Source organism: Phacochoerus africanus, chromosome 10 (assembly GCF_016906955.1).
Source record: "Phacochoerus africanus isolate WHEZ1 chromosome 10, ROS_Pafr_v1, whole genome shotgun sequence".
NCBI classification, from domain to species: domain Eukaryota; kingdom Metazoa; phylum Chordata; class Mammalia; order Artiodactyla; family Suidae; genus Phacochoerus; species Phacochoerus africanus.
Genome location: NC_062553.1, coordinates 4659144 through 4685807, shown reverse-complemented (window position 1 = coordinate 4685807; position 26664 = coordinate 4659144). Strand labels below are relative to the sequence as shown.

Here is a 26664-nt window from a genome sequence, read left to right as displayed (position 1 = left end):
TCCAACATATTTCCTCAGGGAATATTCAGCATTTTCTTGCAGGTAAAGAGAAGCAAATGCAAAATTCATGATTTTTTTTTTCCAAATGAAAGTCCTCGAAATGTAAAAACTTCTCAATCTGCACCATCTGGCCACTAATTTTTATATTTTAAATGATGTCTGTTTGTGATACACTTTATGCTATAAACAAGTTTGGTGTGAATCACGGTGTTTTAATTAGAACACTAGTTATTCTCAAGAAGTCATCTAAAATAAATCCTTGTATAATTAGTTCAGGAAAGAAAGAGAAAGTGACCCCATGGTAATCGCCCAGCTTGATCGCTGAGGCTGAGCTTGGACTAGCTTTCCAGTCCCCTAACTGATGCTGGTATCCATCCAGAAACTTCTAGGTGCCCAGCACTGGGCAAGAAGTTATTTGGAGGTCGGGGGAAATGAAAAAAAAAAAAAAAAAGGTCCATTCCATCAATCTGCTCACATTTATTTTTCTTTTTTGGTGCCTCCTTATTGAACTTGAAAGCAGTACCATGTCCCCATTTCTTTAACAGATGTTTGACCAGAGCTTCTGTGTTTCTTTCCCTTTATGGCTCCTGAATTTGTGGCTTTTCCTGGCCCCCATCAAGGCCCAAAGCCTACCTGCCTCAAGCATCTGGGACAGATTTTGCTCAAGCTCTTCTTGGATATATCATCTTGTCGGGGGCTCACCACTGTGACAGAGACATCTGTTTCATTGGACAGCTCTGACTGCTGGGAAATTTCAATGTGTATTTTTCTCCAACATCACCAAGTAATTCTCCAATTCTCAGGGGGCACTGACTGGATGTCCTATAATTTAACTCAATTCTGACACCAGAATTATACCTAGAAATATAGCATCAGATCACAGAGGTTAAGGGCTTAGTCCCACAAGACTGTCCTCACTTCAAATGCCAATCAAAAATCCATGTTGCTACCTTTGCTTCTGACCAATTGGCTATAAATTGGATGTGCCTATGACCCCTTTTTAGGTTTGATTAATTTGTTAGAGGGGCTCACAAAACTCAGAGAAGCATTTACTTATATTTATTTATTATTTTTTTATGAAGCGTACTGTAAAGGATACAGATGAAGAGTACATGTGGCAAGGTTCAGAGTGGTCCCCAGAGAGGGGCTTCTGTCCCCATCGAGTTTGGAGTGCATCACCCTCTAGGCATGTGGATAAGCTCTGGCTCATGAACCTGGAAGCTCTGTGAACACCGTCTTTTTTCTTGAACCCCATCTTTTTCGTAAAGCCTTGTTATAAAGAAACAACAAGCCCCAAATGGAGTCACTTGTGCCAAGCCCCACATCAGCAAACCAAGACAAGGGAATACATAACCTGCAAGCAGTCTCAGCCCCTCCCAGGAATGCAGTCTTAACAGTCAGTCTGGAATTTCCTGGTCAGCAGCAGTGAGGTAATTCCCCCTGATAGAGCCCTTAATCTGCCCCCCAAAATGAGGTAATCCATTCTTCCCTCTTCCTTGCCCCCTCTGTCTGTAAAAGCCTTCCACTTTGTATAGCTCCTTGAAGTTCATTTCTACTTATCAGCTAGGATGCTGACTGATTCCAGAATCCTTGAATAAAGCTAACTAGACCTTTACCTTCACTCAATCAAACTTTGTTTTTCAACAGTCTTCATTTCATAGGCATGATTGAGTAAATCATTGGCCAATGTCAATAGAATTGAATCTCCAGCCCCTCTTCCCTCCCCAAATCTTTGGGTGAAGATGAAAGTTCTCCTGGCAACCAGCCCCCAACTTTAGGTTACCTGAAGACTGATCCCCAATCATCTCATCAGCATAACAAAGCCACCTTTATCTCAACAGCTAGGAAATTCCAAGGGTTTTAGGAGCTATGTGTCAGGAACCAAATACACATTTCTTATGGTAAATCACAATATCACTGAAATTCATCCCTGAATCAAGCAAAAAATGAGACTTGCTCAAATGTGTGTGAAACATCTGAAGGGATATTTTACATGGCATGTAAAGCCTGGCACAGGGTCTACTCACAGAGGGGCCTTTCTTCAGAGATGCTGAGTCTGGTTGCAAAGTCCCTTCTTGCTGAGTCCGGTTCCCATGGTCCCTCCTGCCTCGTGGCTTCATTAGGGTGGTGGGAGAAGATGAAGAAAGACTCAGCCTTGCCTGCAGGAGAACCACAGTGGTGAGCTGGTACAAACTAAGTGGCTCTCACAAAACAACAGACCTGATTTTTAGCATTTGCCAATTTCTGTGGTGTAAATATTCCTACCATGGCCAATTTCCAGCCATCAGTGGGATGTCACGGAGGAGTTGGTAGCAGATGCTCACAAGCAGTTCCGTCCAGCCTGGAGGAACCAGCTCCAGCACCCCGCTGTGTATTTGGGGACAGCGGATGTATAAGAGAATGAATGAATGAGGGAAAGAATGAGCTAGCAATTTTGCAACAGTGAAAGGAGAGAACTGGAATGAACAGGATGTTTTTGTAATAACAGCAATAAATAGACTTTACAAACAAAGCTTTACAAAATAAGCCAGGATCCATGTAAAAAGCATTTTAAGCAGCTTCTCCAAATTACTTTCAAAGAATCATGCCTGATTTTTCAAAAAGGGCCATAAGGACAAATTGCACCAGCTCCATAATTTACTGCTTCTGTGACCTTGGGCAAAATACTTAATCTCTCTCTCAGTTTCCCCATCTGCAAATGAGGGGCATAATGCCCACCACAGGGCTAGTGTGAGGAAGGCACCAGGCAGGGGTCTTAGCAAATGGCAGAGCTAGCATCTGAGCCTGGGCGAACAAAGGAAGTATGGCCACATCCTAGAGGATAAGCCATCTCACCAGTGCCCAGCCTAATTCCCGGATCGCGGCAGACATGCAATGATTATCCTGGAAATAAATTTTGAATAAGGGCAGCGGGGATCAGCGTGCCCATGTGCAACATGGAAAGAACATATACTATGAAACAGATGAATCTCTATTCATTTTCTATGAACTTCCTAATTATATGCGATACAAAAAATATGGATCAAGATAAAATGTGTTTTTCCCCCCAACTGCCCTAACCTGTGTTTCAACATCAAGATTCATTGGGGTCATTTTCACTTTCACTGTTCTTAACGTTCTGGTCTAATTGATGAATTCCTTCATGAGTTGAAGCCCCTCTGAATCTCATTACACTGGACTCCTGGGCGTATTGATCCTTTTCAGAAATAAGGCAATAAATTGTCCACAGACGTAATGATCAAACCCACCACCAAGGCAGAGAATGCAGAACGCAGGCTTTCTCACTGCATTGTCTGTCTTTAATTGAACTTTTGTCACAGGTTTGTATTTCCGAATCAGCAATAGGTATCAATGGTTTTAAAAATGTTTGTTCCCTTTGAGATAGTAATTCCATTTCTGAGAATCAATCTCTCATAAATAGTCTTCCATGAAGACAAAAATTTATATACAATGATAAGCATCACATTATTTGGAATAAAAAGAAACCACTCAAATGTTCAATAACAGGGGTCAAGAAAGTTTTGTGTGAAGTTTATGAGAACCGTTAATATGGGGGGAAAAAGCCTACAAGATGCGATTAGATTAAAAAAAAAGCAGCATATAAAATTGTACATTAAGCAAAAAAAATAAAAAATAAAAAAAGGGAGTTCCTGTTGTGGCTCAGCAGTTAACAAACCTGACTAGTATCCATGAGGATGCAGGTTCAATCCCTGGCCTCGCTCAGTGAGTCAGGGATCCAGTGTTGCCGTGAGCTGTGGTGTAGGTTGCAGACATGGCTCGGATCTGGCATTGCTGTGGCTGGGGTGTAGGTCAGCAGCTGTAGCTCCCATTCAGCCCCTAGCCTGGGAACCTCCATAGGCCGTGGGTGTGGCCCTAAAAAAGCAAAATAATAATAATAATAACAAAAATAAAACTGTACATTGATTATGGATATTGGAGGAAATCTTACTTATAGGGATAAAAAGGGATATGGACCAAGATAGCAACAATGATTTTGTTTTTTACGGTTTCTGATGTTTTCTTCTTGACAGCTTTTCTCTATTTTATATATATTTTTGTAATACCCATACATCACTTGAAATTAATTTTCATAATCTGAATTTTATAATAGATCTATAAGTTTACTCTGCCCTCTTGAACAAGGCCAGCTGACCTATATGAGGGTACAGGTACAAGGGTGCTTCTCATTTTTCACTTGTTGGAAGTCCTTAGTCTAATGTCCTATTCTGCGGTGTTAACTATGATTGGTCCTTGCTCTCCCATGGATGCAGCCTGGAGCTGATTTTACGCAGCTGAGTCGGTAACTTAGCGTGGCCTGGAATTTGCTTATGCACACAGAAATGCAAAGAAAAGTCACTTTGGAAGTAAGCCAGGCAAAGAAGGACAAATATATGATATTGCTTATATATGGAATCTAAAGAATAATAATAATAATTAAAAGGGAGTTCCCATCGTGGCTCAGTGGTGGACAAACCCAACTAGCATCCATGAGGATGCAGGTTTGATCCCTGGCCTCACTCGGTGGGTTAAGGATCCAGCATTGCCATGAGCTGTGGTGTGGGTCACAGACGCAGCTCAGATCTGGCGTTGCTGTGGCTGTGGTGTAGACCGACAGCTGCAGCTCCAATTCGACCCCTAGCCTGGGAACTTCCACTGCAGGAAGTGGCCCTAAAGAGACAAAAAGACAAAAAGAAAAAAAGAGATGAAAAGGAACTTACATGCAAAACAAAAACAGACCCACAGATAGAAAACTAATTTACAGTTACCAAAGTGGAAAGGGGGGAGGGATAGATTAGGAGATTGGGATTAAGATATAAATACCACTAGGCATAAACTAGATAACCAACGAGGACCTACTGTATAGCATAGGGAACTATACTCAATATTTTGTAATAACCAGGGAAAAGAATCTGAGATATATATATATCTGAATCACTTTGCTGTACACCTGAAAGTACCACAACATGTAAATCAAAAAATTTAAAAAGCAACAACAACAAAGAAAAAAATTTTTTTTTTTGGTCTTTTCTAGGTCCGCACCCTCGGCATATGGAGGTTCCCTGGCTAAGGGTCCAATCCGAGCTGCATCTGCAACCTACACCACAGCTCACGGCAACGCCGGGTCCTTAACCCACTGTGAGCAAGGCCAGGAATCGAACTCGCAACCTCATGGTTCCTAGTTGGATTCGTTAACCACTGAGCCACGACGGGAACGCCCAAAGAAAAAAATTTTGAAAAGCATATAAAGCTGTTTGGACACTATATCAAGTATTCAGGAAATATAAGCTACGGCTAAAAAACCAAAACCGTTATAAATCAGTTATAACAACAACAACAACAAAAAACCCAGCCAAACAAATAAACAAAAAACAAATTAAGGTGTGTTGCTAATATAAATTACACACTAGATTTTGGAAATTTAGAAAAAAAGAATGCTAAATATCTCATTAGTAATTTCATACTGATTTCGTGTTGAAATTACAATATCGCATACAAGTTGGACAAATAAAATATATATTAAAATGAAAAAAGAAAGAAAGCCACTTCTGTCATCTGAAAACCTAGGACTGTAGCTGCCATATCACAGCCTAGTTCCCCACTAGCGTCAATTCTTCTATGTTTCTCAAGAGTTTTAGTCTTATTTATCTGTCCAGTCACTCCCTTGATCCAATAAGTAGCTCAGAAGGGAGTTACTCTAAATTCTACGCCTATAAATACTATCTTCAGTTCACAGGAGAAGCAGGGCAAAGGCCTCGACCTTGCTCCAGTCCAATCCTCCCTCCAGGTAAAAGCCAGGGTGATCGTTCTGGAATGTAATGCTGGTCCTGCTGCATGGAGGGCTGGGTGCACAGGAGCTGAAGGCTTGGAGGGACCCGGGGAGTTTGCTGGACCACAGCCTCCATGCTCCGAAGTACCCAGTACCTCGCAGGCTCCTCATTGGCTCTGTCTTCTCGATCTGAGTCTTTAAAAGACCCTCGGAAGACAGGACCTGAGCTCCACCTCACACCGTGCTTCTCTCCTGGCTGCCCTGAATTTGAATTTGTTGTCATCATTATTAACATGTTTATGGCCCTTGAGCACTTCTACGCACCATCTCCCCGGGATCTCAGGCACCCCCCAGACGAGAGAGGACACGCGTTCGCTGCTCCTGCTGGGGATTTTCTCTGTCACAGGAGGGAGGGAGGCGGTGCCTGACCTGTGGCCTCACGCGTGGCTTGTCTCCCACGTGCTCTTATGCTCTTTACCTTTCCACGTGTCGCTTATTGAATGATCTCAGCAGCAATGCCAGGCAATTACAATCCCTGTGTTACAGGTGAGAAACTGATATTCAGAGAAGGCCAGCATCGTGCCCAAGGATGCACAGCGAGTGAGCTGGGATTGGAACCCGGTTCTGTCTGACTCCAAGTCTGGTAAAAACAGAGACGACAAAAATGATGGCAACGGTGATGATGGTGACGCCGGTGGTGGCGGGCACTTAGTGCTAACTCCAGGCCAAACGCTGAGCCTGGCACTTGACATGCTTTACTCAATTATGACTCAATTTAATACTCATGGAATATTAATTTAATACTCAATACTACTGTCATACTCCCATAGGGCAGCTACTATTATTATCGGCTGCGCTCCTCTCACTGGGCCACATGCGCTGGGGTTGTGTATTTCTGGGAAGTGACAGGGCCATTACCTGAGGCTTCACAAGCATTAAGTAGCTCCAGGTTTAGTGCTTTATGCTACCAGGTTAGGGCCCAGCATGCAGCTTGGCAGTGTGTGCAAAATAGAAACGAACCAGACATCTGGAGACTTCCTCCTGAGAAGCATAAAGGAAATGTGTCTTGAGATTTGACACTATATTGTATCAGTGTGCTTACTGACCCAGACCCTAAAAAGGATGCCTTCAGCTCTGAAGAATGAAAAATTTTGGAGTTCCTGCTGTGGCTCAGCAGTAATGAACCCAATTAGTATCCATGAGGATGCGGGTTTGATCCCCGGCCTCACTCAGTGGCTCGGGGATCCGGCATTGCTCTGAGCTGTGGTGTAGGTTGCAGATGTGGCTTGGATCCCGCATTGCTGTGGCTGTGGTGTAGGCCAGCAACCATAACTCCGATTCGATCCCTAGCCTGGGAACTTCCATATGCCGAGGGTATGGCCCTAAAAAGACAAAAAAAAAAAAAAAAAGCATGACGATTTTTCTAAGACTTCAAGGTCTTTTGAAATGGAAGCTCAGCTACTTGGGGCAACAGTGAGTGAGCTCCCCGCAGCCATCAATGTCCAGTTAAAAGGGACAAAAAGCTAAAAGTCCTCCTTCCCTTTCCTTCCTTCTTTCTTTCTTTCTTTCTTGTCTTTTTCTTTTTAGGGCCACACCTGCGGCATGTGGAAGTTCCCAGGCTAGGGGTCGAATTGGAGCTGCAGCGGCCGGTCTATACCACAGCCACATCAACGCAAGATCTGAGCCACATCTGCCAATCCTTAACCCGCTGAGCAAGGCCAGGGATCAAACCCACACCTTCATGGCTACTAGGAGGGTTCTTAAGCCGCGGAGCCATGATGGGAATTCCTTTTTTTAAAAAAAGTTTTTTTAAGTCTTTTGAAAATTTCTTTTCATGGCCACATGTGTGGTATATGAAAGTTCCCGAGCTAAGGGTTGAATCAGAGCTGCAGCTGCCAGCCTGCACCACAGCCACAGCCACACCGGATCCTGGCTGCCTCTGCGACCTTTGCTGCAGCTCGTGACAACGCTGGATCCTTAACCCACTGAACAGACCAGGGATCGAACCCACATCCTCAGGGACACTAAGTCAGGTCTTAGCCACTGAGCCACAACAGGAAGTCCTGGAGTTTCCTTTTAGGTGATGATCCTGTGCTGAAATCAGGTAATGGGGATGGCAGCATGGCACTGGGGATGTAACAGAAGCCACCGAGCTGACAACTAAAATGATTCGGATGATGAATCGTACGTTATCCGCCTCCATTTAAAGATGGATAACCCGGCAGGGCACCTGTACTCTGCATATCCCACTTCTTTCTTTTTTTTTTTTTTGGTCTTTTTGTCTTTTCTAGGGCCACACCCTTGGCATATGGAGGTTCCCAGGCCAGGGGTCCAATTGGAGCTACAGCAGCCAGCCACAGCCACAGCCACAGCAACGCCAGATCCGAGCCGCGTCTGCAACCTACACCACAGCTCATGGCAACCCCAGATCCTTAACCCACTGAGCAAGGCCAAGGATCGAACCCACAACTTCACGGTTCCCAGTTGGATTCGTTTCCGCTGCGCCGTGACGGGAACTCCTCATTTCTGAGCCAGAGGAAGAGCTCAATAAGTGGTTTGAAATAAACCAGTTTCGAAGTAGAGAATGCCCCCCACCCCATCCCACGCCCCAACCACTCATTCCTCAGGCTCGCTGTTTCCCATCCAGCCAGGACAGCCCCTCACTGGCCTTGGAGGGGACCACAGTGCCTCCTTAGCCCACTCAATCCATTCGTTCACTCACTCATTCATCCAGCAAGTATTTTACGGGTGCTTTGAATGCACCCACTTTTCAGGTGGCACGCACGGCAGTCCTGTGCCCTCAGACCTCCGCTGTGGAGGGGACGGCAGGCCAGGAGCAGATGCCGGTGGGGTCACCCAGAGGTGACTCGGCATCGGGTGCTCAGAAGCAGGTTTCATGGTAACAGATGCGTCAGTGCATGTGGCTCTGGCCACCATGGGGGCCACCATGGCTCAAGGGCGGGAGTCCCCCACCCCCTGCCACCTTCTCTAGCCCAACACTGACCACCCCCACTCCAGCCCCTCTCAGCGCCTCCCTGCCTCTCTAGCCTCTGGCCCCCCATCCATTTTGTTCCCTCTGCCTAGAACTTCCTCCCTTTCTCCCCCTGCTCTCTGCTTGGTAACCCTCATCCAGTCTTTACTTTTCCACTTTGGACGTCACCTCCTCCAGGAAGCCTTCCTCAACAGCACTGCCCACCTGGGGCCAGGCACGTCGTCCTCTGGCTCTCAACACTGGTCACCCAGCCTCACCATGGTCTGGGTTCAGCCATGCGTCCCGAGTGGACCCTGAGCTCCGCCAGCACCAGAGACCTGCCTGTCACCTCGGAGTCCCCAGTTCCAGCTCGGGGCACAGGTGTGCAAACAGGGAGCTGAAATGAACACACGGACCTTGCACGGTTAAGGACCATAACGTTTCTAGTCTTCTGGAAACGTGAGATGGTCGTCACACACCTGATAACTGGAGCTAGAGCTCATGATGTCAAGAACAGAAATAAAAACCTTTCCCAAAATTTCTGAATTCGGTTCATATTCGGTGAGTGTAGGAATACAAACCGCAGAGGAGTTAATCTTACAAGGTCAAAGGCGAAATCAGTAAAACAATAAACAAAGCTCCTTGGCGGACTGGCTCTCTCTCTCCCTCTCTCTCTCTCTCTCTCTCTCTCACACACACACACACACACACACACACACACACAGCTATCTCAGTGGCAGCCGAGTTCTCGGTCACCAGGGAGTGCGGGGAGCCGATGATAAAGTACCTTTGTTTGCTCTGACCCAGGGCTCTAGGGAAGGAAGCAGGTGGCAAGTCCACGCAGACACGGACAGGGACAGAGAAGGCGACATTCTCCAGGAGCTTCTGGAGGAAGGGAGGCGAGCACAGCATGAGCTGGAGCACCCACTCCCCCCTCAACCCCCCCCCCAGGGATAAAACATCCTTCCCATGAAAGAAACCTTCTGTCACTTCCCAAAGGACCGGCAGACACAATTCCTAAGAGTGGCACCTCCGCATTCATACGTCAAAATGCCTTTTAGAAACTGTTTTCCCCCACGATAGAATTTTTCTGTGCACCTTCATGCTGGGTGGGGAAACAGCTGAAAAAACAAAGATATTTGGGGAAACCGATAAAGACCACAAAGAAGTCAATGTCCCGGAAAATACGTTTGTGTGCGTTTTCCACAGAATTGTGACGATAAAATCGCACAAGCGTTTTGAGTTAGCATACGATTTCCTCAAAGCGTCATGTTTGCAGCAGCCCCTGTGAACAGCTGCAGAATCTGCGGGTTTATCATGGCACAGCCCTGTCCTAACACGGTCCTTGGTACACAGGAGGCACTCAATACATGTGTGCTGCATGAATGCTAAATGGCCAATATTTCATTGTGGGATGGGTCGTCCTTTCGTTAACCCTTTCCTGTAGTTGGGCATTTAGGTCGTTCCTACCAACTCGCAAGTGTAATTACACTGTGATAAATTGCGCAATTCGTTATAGCTGCGTCTCAATGATCAACCAAGTAAAGAATTTCCCGTCACAGGGTGGGAACATTTTTCAGGCTCATCTGCCTGCAGACATTTTTTTTTAAAAAGCCAATATCCACCTTATTTTAAAGGCTAGACGTTGTGCAAATATTCCTTTATCCCAAACCCAGCACCAAGGTAGCTAGAATTTACATTTTGTTTTGCAAAAGCTAATGCGTTCTCCTTCAGGAATACCATTAAATTTTCTTGACTTTAATGTCAATATGAAACATATCCTTTTGAGAAGCTCGGGAGAGCTAACTCTGATGTGAATCATATTTTAATACCAATGATTTGTATTGGAAACCAAAGGACTGAAGGAAAGGAGAGAGGAAATTTACAATCTACCTCTTCTAAAGAGAAAAATAACAGCGAGAATCTCAGGGAAATGAAGTGTCTGTCCACGAAGTGTGTCTTTTTTCTTTTTTCTTTTTTTTTTTTTTTTTGGTCTTTTTGCCTTTTCTAGGGGCCAATCCCGTGGCATATGGAGGTTCCCAGGTTAGGGGCTTAATCGGAGCTGTAGCCACCGGCCTTCGCCAGAGACACAGCAACGCAGGATCCAAGCCGTGTCTGCAACCTACACCACAGCTCAGGGCAATGCCGGATCCTTAACCCCCTGGGTTAAGGCCAGGGATCGAACCTGCAACCTCATGGTTCCTAGTCAGATCCGTTAACCACTGAGCCACGACGGGAACTCCCCACAAAGTGTGTCTTGAGTAGATACAGTGGTAGCAAAGCTAGAAACCGGCTGGAACTCTGGTTGAACCAAACCCAAAGTCAGTAGGGAGTTCCTGGTATAGCTCAGCAGTAACGAATCTGACAGGTATCCATGAGGACGAAGGTTCGATCCCTGGCTCAGTGGGTTAAGGATCCAGAGTGGCTGTGAACTGTAGGTTGCAGACATGGCTTGGATCCTGAGTTGCTGTGGCTGTGGCGCAGACTGGCAGCTACAGCTCCAATTCAAACCCTAGACTGGGTACTTCCATATGCCACGGGCGGGGCCCAGAAAAAAGGTCAAAAAAAAGAAGGAAGGAGGGAGGGAGGAAGGAAGGAAAGAAAGAAAGAAACAAACAAACAACAAACTGATCCACCAACCTAATCCTGCTATCATCTAATAATAAATTAAGGGCAATTAATTAGCAATGATGTATTGAAGATGCTAGATCATCAAGGGCCCTGTGACCATAAGCAGCTTTAAATTCTAACTACCCCACTATGAGCAAACTTTATTGGGCGCTACCGGAGAAGTGAAGACGCGGCTGGCTTTCACATCCTAGGTTTAAGTCTCATGAATGTTGACAGCCTGTAACTTTTGCTCCTGTGTGTCTAGGACTCAGGCGACCCCTCCAGGCCTGATGCTGTGTGGATGGTGTATGGAAACGACTGGGTCCTGGCAGAGGCTTCCGTGTGGGAGCGGGTGCAGGGCGGAGAATCAGAGGACCTGGGCTCTGAGCCCGGTGACGGCTCCACCGTGACATGGTTTGGGCCCTTGGTCAAGGAGCTGCCACCCCCTGGCCTCAGACTCGGCCCCCCTTCAATGGGGACCTTAGACGGATGGTGTCTGTGTGCCTTCCATTTCTTTGGAAAACATCAATCAGTGATAAGAGCCCACATTATGGGGTGTTGATTACATGCCAGATGCTTCTCAAAATCTCTATGGGGCCATCTTTCTCCCATTTCAGCCTGGCTTCAAGTATGGGCTCAAACTGTCTTCCAAGGCCTCTGACTTTTCTCTCCTTCCAGTTGGCCACCTCATAAAGTTGCCTGGAGAGTCCAAACAATGAGGTTGTGTCAACGCTGAAATACTGGACAGTTTTAACAATTACAGCTGCACCCGTGGCATATGAAGGTTCCCAGGCTAAGGGTCAAATCAGAGCTGCAGCTGAGCCTACACCACAGCCACAGCAACTTGGGATCCGAGCTGTGTCTTAGACCTACAGCACAGCTCCCGGCAACACCGGATCCTTAACCCACTGAGCGAGGCCAAGGGATCGAACTCACATCCTCATGGATACTAGTCTGGTTCTTAACCCACTGAGCCACAATGGGAACTCCCAATTTTAACAAGTTTAGTCAGGGTGTATCTGAGCAGCCCCTGCCCTGTGTCACACTGTGGGGACAGATGCTGCAGCTTTGTAGCAGGGTGCACTGCAAGGGTGCCTCAACTGCACCCCACCTGGGGGGGGGGACAGATCACTCCTCCAAAGCCTGGATGCTCCTTCCAGAAGGGGTACAATCAGCGCCAGCATCTGTCTCCCCTAGAAGCATGAATCCAGTGAGGGCAGGGACCACGTTCAGATGCAGCTCTGCCATCTGCAAGCCCAGGCGTGGGAGACGCTCTAAAATGATGAAAAGCATAGGTGGGAGGAGAGAGGCGGGGAGGGGACAGAGGAAGGAGAGGGGGGTGGGGCGGCCCTGGGCGAGACTGCATCATTGCATCGATGCCTTGTGCTTAGTGAGCAAATAGTGCAGCCCCACGGTCGCCCTTGCAGTGAAGTGCCTGGGTCTGTTCCAAGGAGACGAGACTGAAAGCGCCAAGCCCAGACTTCACAGGTCACTGGAACCCCCCTCTGTCTGGCCCAGCTGAAAAGACCCTCCCAGAGGCCGGCGGCGAGCTGGAAACAGCCCATGATGAGCCCCCGGGGCCTCGCCGTCCAGCCCCTTGGCTGGTGTGTTCCCGTGACCTCAGTGGTGCGTGTGTATCCAGGGCAATGCAGAGGCGTCTCTCAGGGGGTCTGAAGAGCACCAGGGGGAACTCGCCCTCACGGGGGCTGAAGATTCTTCCCGGTCCGTCTCCAGTGTGGGGAGGGAAGGATTGACCAGGATTCTCACATCATGCAAGAGAAAAATGCTCAGACACAAAGGGCTCTTTTCCCTGAGGTTGTGCAGCTCTTAAGAGACCAAGCAGCACTAAAACCCAGCCCCTTTTGGAGTTCCTGGCAACAATGGGATAGGCAGCATCTCTGCCGCGTCAGGACACGGGTTTGATGCCTGGCCCAGCACAGTGGGTTAAAGGATCCAGCAGCTGTAGCATAGGTCGCAACCTCGGCTCAGATCTGATCCTTGGCCCAGGAATTCCATATGCCGCGGGGTGGCCAAAAAAAGAGGAAAAAGTAAAAAAATAAAATAAAAACCTACCCCTTTTGACCCTCCGTCCACTCTCCACATATCATGTTCTGGCTTTGCTCCTCTTATTCTTTCCATCTTTTTTTTTTTTTTTTGCTTTTTTAGGGCCACACATGGAGGTTCCAGGGGTAGAGATCAAAGACACCACAGCCACAGCAACGCAGGATCTGAGCCGCGTCTGCAACCTACGCCACAGCTCACGGCAATGCCAGATCCTTAACCCACTGAGCGAGGCCAGGGATCGAACCCGCAACTTCATGGTTCCTAGTCAGATTCGTTTCCGCTGAGCCACAAGAGGAACTCCTTCCCATCCTTCTAACGTAGAAGCTCTCGCCCGCTCCTGGGATGGCCCTGCTCCACACCCTCTGCAGGAGGATTCCTTTTTGTGCTCACCTCCTCCAGGAAGTCTTCTCTGATTATGCACGATTAGTCCCTCCAGCCACCCGCTCACCCCCGGCTGGATCCAGACCTCTTCCTTGGGCTTTAACACACTTCACCACCCTGTGCAGTCATCCTCTTGGAGGCCATTTCTGCCCTCTGTTCATTTCTTCAAGAGCGTTTACAGAGCGCCTAGCAAAAGGGAGACCCAGGCTGGGAAGGGGGGTCCCAGCATGCAAGGCCACCCAGAAAGGTGGATGAGAAGCCGTGGGACTGTGTGGTCCCTCGGGGAATATCTAGAGGGACTTGCCACGTGACTCCCGAATGCTCAGCTCTTTCAGCACCTGCCTCCTTAAGGGGCCTCATTTCCGCCTCCTTTGGGTGATTGCCCATCCTGCTGCTGGGGACTGCAGGTGTCACTTAGTCACCTGACAGGTATTAGCCCAGCAGCCACCTGTCATCGCGGGCAGATGAGCTGCACCCGCAAGACTTGGCTGAATGCCCCACAGAAAAGAACGGGTATCATTCCCATTCCAGCACCTTCCATCTCCCGGGCCATTTATGGAGCACACACATGAGCAGCGAGGCTGGGCTCCTTTAAAAATTCCAGCCACCGCAGAGGAGCATTTAACTCCCAGATCCGCCACCAGATAGAAAGTAGCTTAACTCTTTGGAACCTCAGTTTCCTCTGCGGCACGATGAGAATATTACTCTTTCAGAGGTTGGTGGAGACGAGGCATTGATGGGGACGTGTAGCCCAGCTCCTGCTGGCATACAGCAGGCACTCAATAAATGGTACGAACGTTAGTATCGTTAGTGTTCCGTGTTCTCTTCTTCATCTCTGCCTTGCAGCTTTTATAGGAAAGTTTCCTTTTAGAAGATCCGCCCCCAAAACCAGAATCAGGAGCACCAGGCTGAGACGTCCTGCACCAAAGCCTGGTTTCACTGCGCTGATCCAGCAAGCCCTTTAGTCCTTCTGCAGCTCAGTTTTCTCATCTGTATAATGGGATTGTCTGACCCGCCCTCCACTCTCACAGAGGGCAGAGGAAGGATCAGATGCCAAGAGGCACAGGAACATGCTTTTTAAAACTCACTTGACAGATACAAAGATATGCTGTTAACCACCTTGCTTAAAAGCTCCAGATGGCGGAGTTCCCATTGCGGCGCAGCAGTAATGAACCTGACTAGGAACCATGAGGACTCGGGTTCAGTCCCTGGCCTCGTTCAGTGGCTTAAGGATCCAGTGTGGCAACGAGCTGTGGTGTAGGTCACAGACGTGGCTCAGATCCTGAGTTGCAGTGGCTGGGGTGTAGGCTGGCAGCAACAGCTCCAATTGGACCCCTAGCCTGGGAACTTCCGTATGCTGCAGGTGAGGCCCTAAAAAAAAAAAAAAAAAAAAAAGCAAAAAAACCCCCACCTCCAGTCAGCTCCCTACTGATTCTGGGAGAAGATCCAAATTCCCAGGGGCCACCATCCCCAGAACTTTGTGACTGGGGCTTCTGCTGCTTCTCCAGCCTCCCTGAATGGCTGTTCCCGCCTGCCCTTCCCAGCCCCCTTCCCATCCCCCACTCCCTGTCCTCCATCTGCCACTGGGAACTTCCCTGACCTCGCCTCTCCCCACTCGCATCCATCACATCAGGCTACACTCCAATTACTTGCTCATGTGCCTGGAGTCCCCGAGGGCTGGCACTGTCTCGCTCAGCCTCGCGTCTCTAACACCAGCACCCGGCCAGCCCAGACTCGCTAAGCATCTGCGGCAGGAAAGCGGGGGGGCGGGGGCGGGGGGGGCGGTGGGGAGCCGTTTCTGTCCAGTCCTACAGTGGCTTCTCCCTGCGGGGGTGGGGGTGGGGGCGGGCAGCAGAGGCTGTGACGAGGTTCTTTTTTGGCTCGGACTCACAGGAGGACCCATGTTCAAAGGCTGGCACTCAGGCAGCCCTAGGAGGCAGGAAGGGATCCTCCTTCAGGACAGAAAAAAGCCAAAACACTGGATGCCAGTGTCCTGCCTGCCCTGGGCAGGGGGGAGGGGAGGTGGTCAGAGGAGAAGGCAGGGGGGAGGAAGGGGGAGCAGAGGAGGAAAGAGAGCCAGGCCGGTCGCCCCTTCTTTCCTTCTAATACTGGGGAGGTGACGTGGGGTAGGGGTGGCAGGTGGACCCCAGGACCAGCTCCTCACCACCTGAGCCCCGGAGCAAAGCATTCACCTCTCTGTGCCTTGGTTTCCTCATCTGTAAGGAGGGACGATCAAGATGCAGGGCCCCCAGTGATGCAATGACTCAATGGTAGCGCCTGACACGGGGCGTACCCCCGGGAAGTGTCAGGGGCCATTCTTAAAAACCATCACTCAGTCAAACAGATCGCTTCTTTCCATGTCTCCACTGTCATTGTATCTTTCTGTCCAAATATCATTAAATAACTTCTAGGTCCATCCATGTGGCTACAAATGGCATCACAATTATCACACGAAGTGAAGTCAGTCAGGGAAAAAAACAAGCATGATGTGACATCACTTAGATGTGGAATCTGAGAAGAGAATACAAATGAGCTTATTTGCAGAACAGAAACAGACGCCCAGACTTTGAAAAACGTAGAGTTACCAGAGGGGACAGGTAGGAAGTGGGGAAGGCCGAGGTGGGGGTTTGGGATTGGCATGTGCACCCTGAGATGTATGCAAACTTCTGTCTGGCACAGGGAACTCTACCCAGCATTATGGGATCATCTCCATGGGAAAAGAATCTGAACGAATGGATGCGCGTACATGTTTAACTGAATCACTTTGTTGTTCAGCAGAAATCATCACAACCTTGTAAATCAACTATATTTTTTAAAAAATCATCACATATAATATTTTCTGCAAGTTCTTTTTTTCTTTTTTTTTTCTTTTTTTTTTTTGGTCTTTTTGTCTTTTCTAGGGCCACACCCTTGGCATATGGAGGTTCCAGGCTAGGGCTCGCATCAGAGCTGTAGCTGCCGGTCTACACCACAGCCACAGCCAGACCAGATCCAAGCCACACCTGCAACCTGCACCACAGCTCAGGGTAACACCCGATCCTTAACCCACTGTGCGAGGCCAGGGATCGAACCCGCAACCTCGAGGTTCCTAGTTGGGTTCGTTAACCACTGAGCTACGATGGGAACTACTGCAAGTTTTTTTTTACAGGAAAATTCAACACAGGATTGAGCTCAACAAAGAAAGAAAAGTCAGTTGCCACGCCCCTGCACGAGAACTTTCATATCATAGCTCTTCCTCTCTTGCAGGAGCATCTCTTGCGCCTTGGTCGGCCTCTGTCCTCTGGCCCAATCAGCCTTTTCTCTGCGTCCTGCTGCTTCTCCGTGAATCCTCATCTGAGCCACACCGACCCCGGCACATTACTCATCAATGCCTTCGCTTCGGATCCCCTGCCCCCACCTCGGCTACCCTGCCTCCCCAGCTCCAGCCTCATCCAGGCTGGGAGAAGCAAGCCTTCCTTCCGTATGTGGATCTGGGGCTCCTGGGCTACGAGACCCCAGGGCCTGGGGACAGAATGTACTGCAAATAATAACAAAAGCACTAGCAGTACTCGTAATACTATGATGACATAAAGACCTCAGGAACAATACTGCTAACGGCCAGGGTCGCGTCCTCATGTTTATGGGCCAGAGATCATGCAAAGTATCCTTCCGTAGCCCGGGAGGCAGCACAGTGTGGGCTTCACAGCCTGCACTTGGATCTAGACGGCCTGGGTTCAAATCTGGCTCCCCACTCTCTGGCTGGGTGACAGTGCCATGCCGCATTCTCCCAGCTGCGACACAGGGGTAGTAACCGCGTGTACCTGTGGTGGCCGTGAGGACGAACTGAGTTAACACCGGTGAACACTGAAAGCAGGGCTTGGCACACGAGCCGCTCTAGATGGATGATCGCTGTTGTCAAAGCTCATTCTTTTTCCTCGCAGCAGCTCTGCAAGGACGCGTTTTGCAGAAGAGGGAGGCGGCACCCTGTAAGGCAGTGGCCACCTTAGTTACTGCTGCGCTCGGGGCCTGGAGAGCATCAGGCTGAACAAGAAGCCTCTGTTAACTGACCTCAGGGAGAATATCAGAGCCTCCAATTGATTCCCTATTGTTCTCCTTTCAGGCGTGGTCTCCTGTCTTAGGACCAGACTCCTGAGCAGCTGGAGATGCAGGCCCAGTGGTGGTCAAGGCTCTGAACGAGCGGCCTGGGCTCTTAGGTGTCCAGTCACCCAGTCTGTCCATTCAACAAATACTCCTGAGTTCCCGTCGTGGTTCAGTAGAAACGAACCCCACTAGAATCCGTGAGGATATGGGTTCAATCCCTGACCTGGCTCAATGGCTGAGGGATCCGACTTTGCTGTGAGCTTTGGTGTAGGTCACAGACATGGTTCAGATCCTGTTTTGGTGTGGCTGTGTGTAGGCCGGCAGCTGCAGCTTCAATTTGACCCATAGCCTGGGAACTTCCACATGCCGCAAGTGTGGCCCTAAAAAGCACACCACCAAAACACACACACAAAAATAAATATTCCTGAGGCTGTGAAATAGACCACAGAAGACTTCTGTTTCCCCCACGATGGCGGATGGGACAACTTCCGCGTGGCTGGACAAAGCACTTAAAGCATCTTCTTCGTGAAGGGCTGACGTCACAAGCGTCATGGGCTTGCCCTCCTGGGAAATCTGCCTGGAGGATGAGGCTCTGGAAAGGCTGTGCCCTTCTCTGCAAATCAGCGCGATGGGATTTAACACTATGCAGAGAGCCAGGGCCCTGGAGGTGAGACCATCACATAAGCCAGGGCCCCTGAAGAGCTAGTCCCTCAGCGAGAGTAGAGCAGGTGGGGAAATTCTACCTTGAGCACAAGAGCTCCCAGGAATGCTTATCTTTCTAGGCCACAGCTATACGTGGGGAAGAAAATATCTCCCTTGAGAACATGTGGCCACAGGCTTGTTACTCAGACCATCCAAACGGCCCACAGACCTCCAGTCAGTAAGTGAACAGAAAAAGGTTTCCCGAGCCAGGGAAACGCTGCCTACGATACTCCTAATATTCCTAATAGCCACAGGCCAGTGATATTCCTGAAATTCTGGGCCAAGAACACCCGGATATCTTTGAGTCTATAGTGCTCTGATGGCTGAAGCCAAGATATACAGGATTCAGAGTTCCCATCGTGGCTCAGCAGTTAACAAACCTAGTATCAGTGAGGTTGCAGGTTCGATCCCTGGCCTCACTCCGTGGGGTAAGGATACAGAGTTGCCATGAGCTGTGGTGTAGGTTGCAGATGTGGTTTGGATCCAGCGTTGCTGTGGCTGTGGTGTAGGGACAGCAGCTACAGCTCTGATTTGACCCCTAGCCTGGGAACCTCCATATGCTGCACATGCGAGCTTAAAAAGACACCACTCCCAAAAAAACACAGGATTCCCACAAATATAGCTCCACAGGCCAAGAATCCTGAACACCCAAGAAAGCAAAGTGTCATGAGTGGATCCATAAGACATAATCAGCAGAATTAAGTTCTCAAGAAGATCAAATAGTAGAACTATTGGGTAGAGACATAAAGTAGATTCTAAAAAATGTCTAACTTTTATAGAGCATTTATTGTGGGTCGGGTACTGCTCTAAGAGTATTTTATCTCTTCACTCATTTAACCTCAAAATCATCTTAGATGGTTAGGCGTCATTGCGACTTTCACTTTAAAGATAACACTAAAGTAGAAAAAGATCACATGGTCTAAATTGGAACCCCAACAGTCTGCACACAGAGTCTTCATGCTGCAGAGAAATATAGCAAACTTGAAGATTCATCTAAGGAAATTCTCTAGGAGGTTACTTGGAGAGATAGAGTTAGAAAACATAAAAGAGAGGTTATGAGCCCCTGAGAAAAAAATGAAGTAGTTCAACAATGTTAATCTGAGTCGCAGAGGGCAAAAAAGGAGAAAGGAGGGTGACATTCAAATATATAATGACAGAATTTTTCGGAAATGCTGAAAAATATTAATCCTCAGATTCAAGAATCACAAGTTCCAAGTAAGATAAATGAAAACAAATGTGTCTTATAGCAGAATTATAATCCCAAAGACAAAGAGAAGATCCTAAAAGGAAACAGAGAGAGAGAGAGAGAAAGAGAAAAATTACCTAAAAATATATGGAAATTATACTAATACAAGTGTCTTAATAGAAGCCAGAAGACAGTGGAATAACATTGTCACATTACCAATAAGAAATAATTGAGGATCTAGAATTGTATATCTAGCTAAATGATTACTCGATGGTGAAAAGAAAATAAAGACATTTTCAGACAAAGACAGAGAAAGCTAACTGTTAAAATGCCTTACCGATTAAATGCTGGTAATCATTAGGATCCAGGGAGAACTAACTGAACCCAAAAGGAAAAAATAAAACATTAGGAGGAATAGTAAGCAAAGAAACTGGTCAATCTAAACAAGTATCGGCTATATAAAATAATAATGAGCAATACGAGATGTATAGAAACAGAATGGAAATGTATTATTGGATAATAATAAAGATGAAAAAAATCATAGTCTAAAATCCTGTGTGCAGAAGGAAGGTAGAAATACTGATCCAAGGATGCACCTTGAAACATTAAAGAGTAGTCGTGAAAAGGACAGAAATATAATGTACACCTAGGGTAAAAATGTGGAATAAAGAAAGCTTAATCAGTTTTACAGAAAGCAAGAAAGGAGAAAAACAAGAATCAAAGCAAAGGCAGGGTAAAAAAATAGGCACAAAACAAGATGATGGAAATCAAATATAGAGATCCGTTATTACAATAACTATAAAAGGATCAAACTCTTCATTAAAAAGACAAAGATCATCTTATTGGATTTCTAAAATAAACCTACATGCTGTTACTAAAATATAAGGGCAGAGAAAGACTGACTGTAAAACAATAGGAAAAGTTGTACCAAGCAAATACTAACCAACAAAAGAAACTCGATATAGGAATTTAACATAAAAGAAAATATATTTGAAAACACGAAACATTATGAAAGATAAAGAAGGTCATGAGGTCATTGTTAAACAAAGATTGATAACATGATAGAAAATACTAGACTAATATGCCCTGAATAATAGAGCCTCAAAACACACAAAGCAAAAATTAAGGAAATTAGAAAGACACATTGCTACAGCTACACCATAGTTGGATGTTTAAAAACATCTTCCTCAGACCTTGGCAGATCAAGCCTACACGAATGGTGTTTACCAGTCGGGACAAATCACATTTGGAGAACACAATTTACAGGCTTGATATAATGATCTATGCAGGAGTCTGACTAATCACCACTAAATACGGTTCATTTCCAAACACACATGGAACATTTGCAAGAAGTAATAGTAACCTTGGAAACAGAGCAAAGCCCCACAAGTAGAAAAGATATCAGGGGTTTCTGTAATCAGTTTCCTGGGTCCCCTAACAAGCCATGTTCGTCCTTGGGCCTCTCTTTTCTCAAGTGAGAGAGTTGAGCTGATTCACCCTGAAGTCTCGCACAACTACTTTCTTTTTTAAACGTAATTTAGATCCCCAGTTTATACTGCTAAATATCACACAGATCAAGACAAATTTTCTCTCTTGTTGTAAAAACCTGTCAACCCCCTTTCATAATATAATGCCAGTTTTCTCTATCTCTCTCTCTCTCTCTCTTTTTTTTTTTTTTATCATTTAAGACAAATGACACCTCTTTCTGCCTTGGCTTCACCCTAATCCTCCCAAGTTTGCTGCTGAGACAGATGGCCCACTCGTCAAGTAGCGCGCCTTCCCCTGTCTGCTCATGTTTATCTGCTTCTGTGATTTATGGAAGAAATAGAACAAATACATCACCAGGCAGCCCCTCAGTCCTCAGTGTCCAAAACCAGGCAGCATCCCACCCCATCCTGAATCCACTGGTCTCTCCCATCCAATCCTTCCTCCACACTGGGTCCAAATGGTCTTCCTTTAGCCATTTCCCTGCGGGAAGCCCCTCCATGGATGCAAGGGGGCCATAAGCTCACATATCCACAGCAGCCCAGCTGCGTGCTCTTGGGTCCTTTTGCTGGCAGAGCCTGAAGGCGGACCCTTTTTTCTCAGCATCCAGACTATGGAAAACTCAGCTCTCCTGTTCAAAGTCTTTCTTACTGGTTTCTCTCCTCCCCACTCTGCACAGTTTTAGAATCTGGCCAGTGTCTGGAGAAGAAAACAAACCAGGTGTTTGAATCTCCTGCTTTCATATCTACATGTGTCTCCCTGGCCCCGTGAGAGGGCACCTCTCTGTCCTCAGCAGCAGGATCCACTGGACCAGGCCCGGACTCAGGGCCGTGAAAGACCCCAGAGAAAATCAGCCACTGGTCTCCATGGTTGTCCCTTCTCCACAACCTGGTTCCCTCTTGTTCTCACTGCTTCAGCTGCTCCCTGGGAATTTAAATGGATAATAAAATATATATATATTTTTTAATAAAACAGCCTTGCTCATTGTTCTTGGCAGGCGTGGTTGTCCACTGTTACCAACTCTATCCTATCCCGAACTGCATCTCATCTTTTTCTTTTTCTTTTTAAGGCTGCACCTACAGCATATGGAGGCTCCCGGGCTAGGGGCTGAATTGGAGCCACAGCGGCCGGCCTACACCACAGCCATAGCAATGCCATATCTGAGCTGTGTCTGTGAGCTATACTGCAGCTTGCGACAACACCAAATCCTTCAACCCACTGAGCAAAGCCAGGGATCAAACCCACATCCTCATGGATACTAGTTGGGTTCTTAACCCACTGAGCCACAATGGGAACTCCCTGCATCTCATTTTTTAACCCCAAACTCACTGGCTTCAAAAGTCCAGAGGCAGGAGCCCTGAGTGTGTAACTGGAGTAAGTGCTGTGTCCACATCACCCTACACTACGTGTCTAGGACATCAGAAAGTGACCTTGCTAAGAACAGAATAAGCAGACTGTGGTTGGGTCATTCTATTCCCCCATCAGTTCAGGACCCTCAGAACTCATGCCCCTCTCTCTCCTCCTTAGCCCCTGGGGAGAACCACACACCTCTGCTGATGTTGAGGCTAACCTTGCAGAATCCACTGACCTTGTCATGTTGCGAGGGAAACCCTGCCCCTCACCCACAGTTCAGTTTGCAATGGTGCGTTTTCTTCGTATCCTACATTCCTCACCGACAGAAAGAGCCCTGAGGACCTCCTCGCAGCCCCTAGTCTGCAGCCTGGATCCCACCATCTCAGTCATTTTAAGGGCTCTGCAGACTTGGCTGGAATATTCCTAGTACAGCGAAGTCCTTACCTCAACAGGGAGTTTATTTTGCTATGTGGATAATAGCTATAGGAGTCAGTGTGCCTGGCAAGTTAGCAGGACCTTGAAAATGTTAGCTGCTTCTGCAGAGGAACTGTTTGCAAAACTGGTCACAAGAATCCCTCCCACCTCTGTGGGCATACGCATTGGCAGGGTGACACCCCCACCCCTGCCTGGTCATGTGGCTGGACCAATAGCAAGGGACAGAGGTGGCCACTGTGGGTGTTCTGAGCTTGGGCCTCAGGAGCCTTGAAGCCCCTGCTCTCTCTCTTTTGGAAAGTGCCTTGAGACCAGAAGCCTGAGCTGGGCTCCTGGAGGATGAGAGGCCATGTGGAGCAGAGATGAACATCCCAGCTGAACAGACCTGCTGACTATGTCTGGGCCAACGCACAGACACGAGGCCATCTTAGACTGCCCGTCCCCAGTCGAGCTGTCTGATGAGCATGGCCACATGGATGGCCCAGGTGAGGCCAACCAAAAAAACCCACCTGCCAAGCCAACCCAAACTCTTCACTCATGTAGGTGAATAAATAAAAGAGTAGTGATTTTAGTCAGTAAGCTCTGGGGTGTTTTATCACCCAGCAATAACTAATAAACCTTCCTTCTGCCAATTACAAAGTGTTCTGATAATGATGATTTACATGAACGGAGTTCTTCCTTTGTACCAAGTTCTAAGTGTTTTACAAGTTTAAAGCTCTTATTATTCTTGCGCCAACCCTATCTATGAGTCAAAGGACCATCACTGCTAATGAGGAGACTTGAGGTCCCAAGAGGGGGGCAATTTGCCTAAAAGTTGCAGAGCAGGCAGGTAGCAGAGCAGGAACTGGAAGTCTAATGCACTGGCCCCAGTTCCTACTTCCTCTGCGACTGCTCACCCCTCTTCTCTCTCATCCTGACATCCGTCCTTCCCACCCGCCCTCCCTCTGCCCACCTCCTCGAAACTCCCCCCTGGACTCGTATAGAATGTCATGGAAGAAGAGCTCAGATTTGTTTATTAAGAATTCATTTAGGCGGAGTTCCCATCGTGGCATAGCGGAAATGAATCCTAGGAACACTGAGGTTGGGGGTTCGATCCCTGGCCTTCCTCATTGAGTTAAGGATCTGGCATTGCCGTGAGCTGTCGTGGATGTGGCTCGGATCTGGCATTGCTGTGGCTGTGGCTGTGGTGTAGGCCAGCAGCAACAGCTCCGATTAGACCCCTAGCCTGGGAACCTCCATATACCACAGGTGCGGCCCTAAAAGGACAAAAGACAAAAAAAAAAAAGACTTCATTTAGGCAACAACATATCCTCACACCTGCTGTATGCCCAATACTCTTCTAGAAACTAAGGATTCCACCTTCTAGAACACACTAGACCAGACTTCCACTCTTAAGGTCTAAACGTGTGCCTGGCACATACAACCACTCCAAGCACGTTCTTCTGCGGGGTTCCAGGTGGCAGCCTCGTGGGGTGGGCAGCACCAACCCCAGCTCACAGATGAGGCTGAGGAAACCAAGGACACTCATTCAAGGTCACCTGGGGTTAGGACCCGGGTTGGCCTGACCCCAGACCCAGGCTTTCACCGCGGGACCCTCTTCGGCCCACAGCCCCTCAGGCAGGACGGCATCTATGTCTTCTCCAAACTAAAGACCCTGCTTCCTTTCTCTGCCCCTGTCAAGTCTTGGTTCCAGTCCCAAGAACCTCCTGTTGATGATGTCATTTTTAAGAGCAGTTTTCAGCTCAGTTGTGTGCATTCTGGTGGAGCACGAGGCATCTGCCAGGCACCAGGGAAGGGACTGGCTCCGGGAGGGAATCCCAGGCCAGCTGCCTGAGGAAACTGCGGGCACAGGTGGCGGCTGGTCTGAAATAATAGGGGCTGGGGAGTGGGTTACAATGGACTGGCAAATTACAGTGCAAAGGCCTCCCTTTCTGCACAGCCCAGGAAGCAGCAGTGATCAATGCCAGACATTTCAATAATAGCATCTCCGGTACCCATCTGGTTTGCTCAGAGCTAAGATCAGGCACAGGGCAGCTGGAGAAGAGGCCAGGGACTTAGGGGTCAGACTGGACCCAAGGGGGTTGGACTCTCTCCTTCGCCAATCACTGTAGGACTTAGAGAATGACCTCTCTGCTCCAACTCTCAGTTTCAACATCTGTGAAATGGGAGACAACACAGGTATCACAGCGTCGTTATACAAATCACAGGTAGCAACCTGCGAAAAGCCCATGAAAAACGCCCAGGTGTGGGTAGGAGCCGGGGGGGGTGGTGGTGGTGGTTAAACAATGTGATCAAAAATTTAAAAAAATAAGCCTATCATATATTTCAGGAGTAGTTGTACATGCCAGGCCCTGTGCAGGGCACTTCATATATTTAGTTCATTTCCTCCTACTGGGGTCTAGGACAGGTGCTGTGCTCACGGCGTTTCGTTTGAGGAAAGGAGGCACAGAGGGATTAGGTCAACTTGCCCACAGCTCGTCTGGAGAGACTAGTTCCAGAATCCACTGTCTTAACAAACACGCTCTCTTGCGCCTGTGAAATAATGTGACGACAGCACGACGCTGAACGGGAGGTGATCGGATTTGCCATCCACACGGTACGATCTCAAGCTGAAAAAACTCGGGCAGCGTAAGGATGAGCATCCAAACGTCCAAATGTCGAAAGCGAACCTCTCCTGATGGTGGGATTCCATGTGTTTTTGGTTTTTTGTTTGTTTTTCATTTTCCAAATTAAATAAACATATATCAATTGTTAGAAGCAGGAAAAAAAACCATTATTTAAAATGTTTTTTGGCATTTCCGCTGCGGTTCAGTGGGTTAAGAACCCGACGAGCATCCATGAGGACACAGGTTTGCTCCCTGGCCTCCCTCAGTGGGTTAAGGAGCCGGCGTTGTCGTGAGCTGTGGTGTAGGTGGCAGATGCGGCTTGGATCTGATGTGGCTGTGGCTGTGGTGTAGGCTGGCAGCTGTGGCTCCAATTCCACCCCTAGCCTGGGACCCTCCATATGCCGAGGGTGTGGCCCCCAAAAGACCAAAGACCAAAACAAAAGGGAGAGAGAGAGAAATGGTGGCCTGGAGCAGCCAGACGCAGCCTCTGCCCTGACCTGTGGGCAGGAGCTGCGCCCTAGTTAACACCTTGGGGAACCTCCTGCAGCCCTGGCGCTCCCAGGCCGTGCTGGGCAGGAGGATGGAGGTGAGCAAGGTGAGTCTTGTCTTGGGGGTGCAGAGCCTGGCGGGGAGACCAGCAGGGGACAAGACAGCAAAGAACAAGGCGGCTGGGACAGGGCTGGTGGGCACGGTGGGAATGGAGTCGGGGGAGCCTCTGGGGCCTGGGAGACAAGAAGGGGAGGCTAACACTTGCCAAGCACTGACACTCTGCCCTAAGTCCCTCACCCCTAGGAAAACTTATTTCACAGGAAGGGAAGCTGAGGCACAGGCTCCTGAGACGCCTGTCCGAGGCCCTATAACTGGTAAGAGGCATGGCTGGAAGTCCTGCCAAGCACACGTGGCCCCACAGCCTGTCCTGGGATTTATAAAATAAATCTTGATAAAAGACACATGGCCCAGAGCTCCCGTCGTGGCTCAGCGGAAATGAATCTGACTAGTATCCATGAGGATTCGGGTTCAATCCCTG

The 26664-nt window shown here is 48.1% G+C and overlaps 1 long non-coding RNA gene across 1 annotated transcript in view; it reads right to left on the bottom strand.

The window, feature by feature from the left end:
* The window catches only part of LOC125137831 (uncharacterized), a 44055-nt gene that overhangs the window by 6655 nt on the left and 10736 nt on the right, over window positions 1–26664 (bottom strand). The window contains exon 2 of the long non-coding RNA XR_007137520.1: window positions 2028–2159. This is a non-coding gene — a long non-coding RNA (uncharacterized LOC125137831). The remainder of the gene's footprint in view (window positions 1–2027; window positions 2160–26664) is intronic.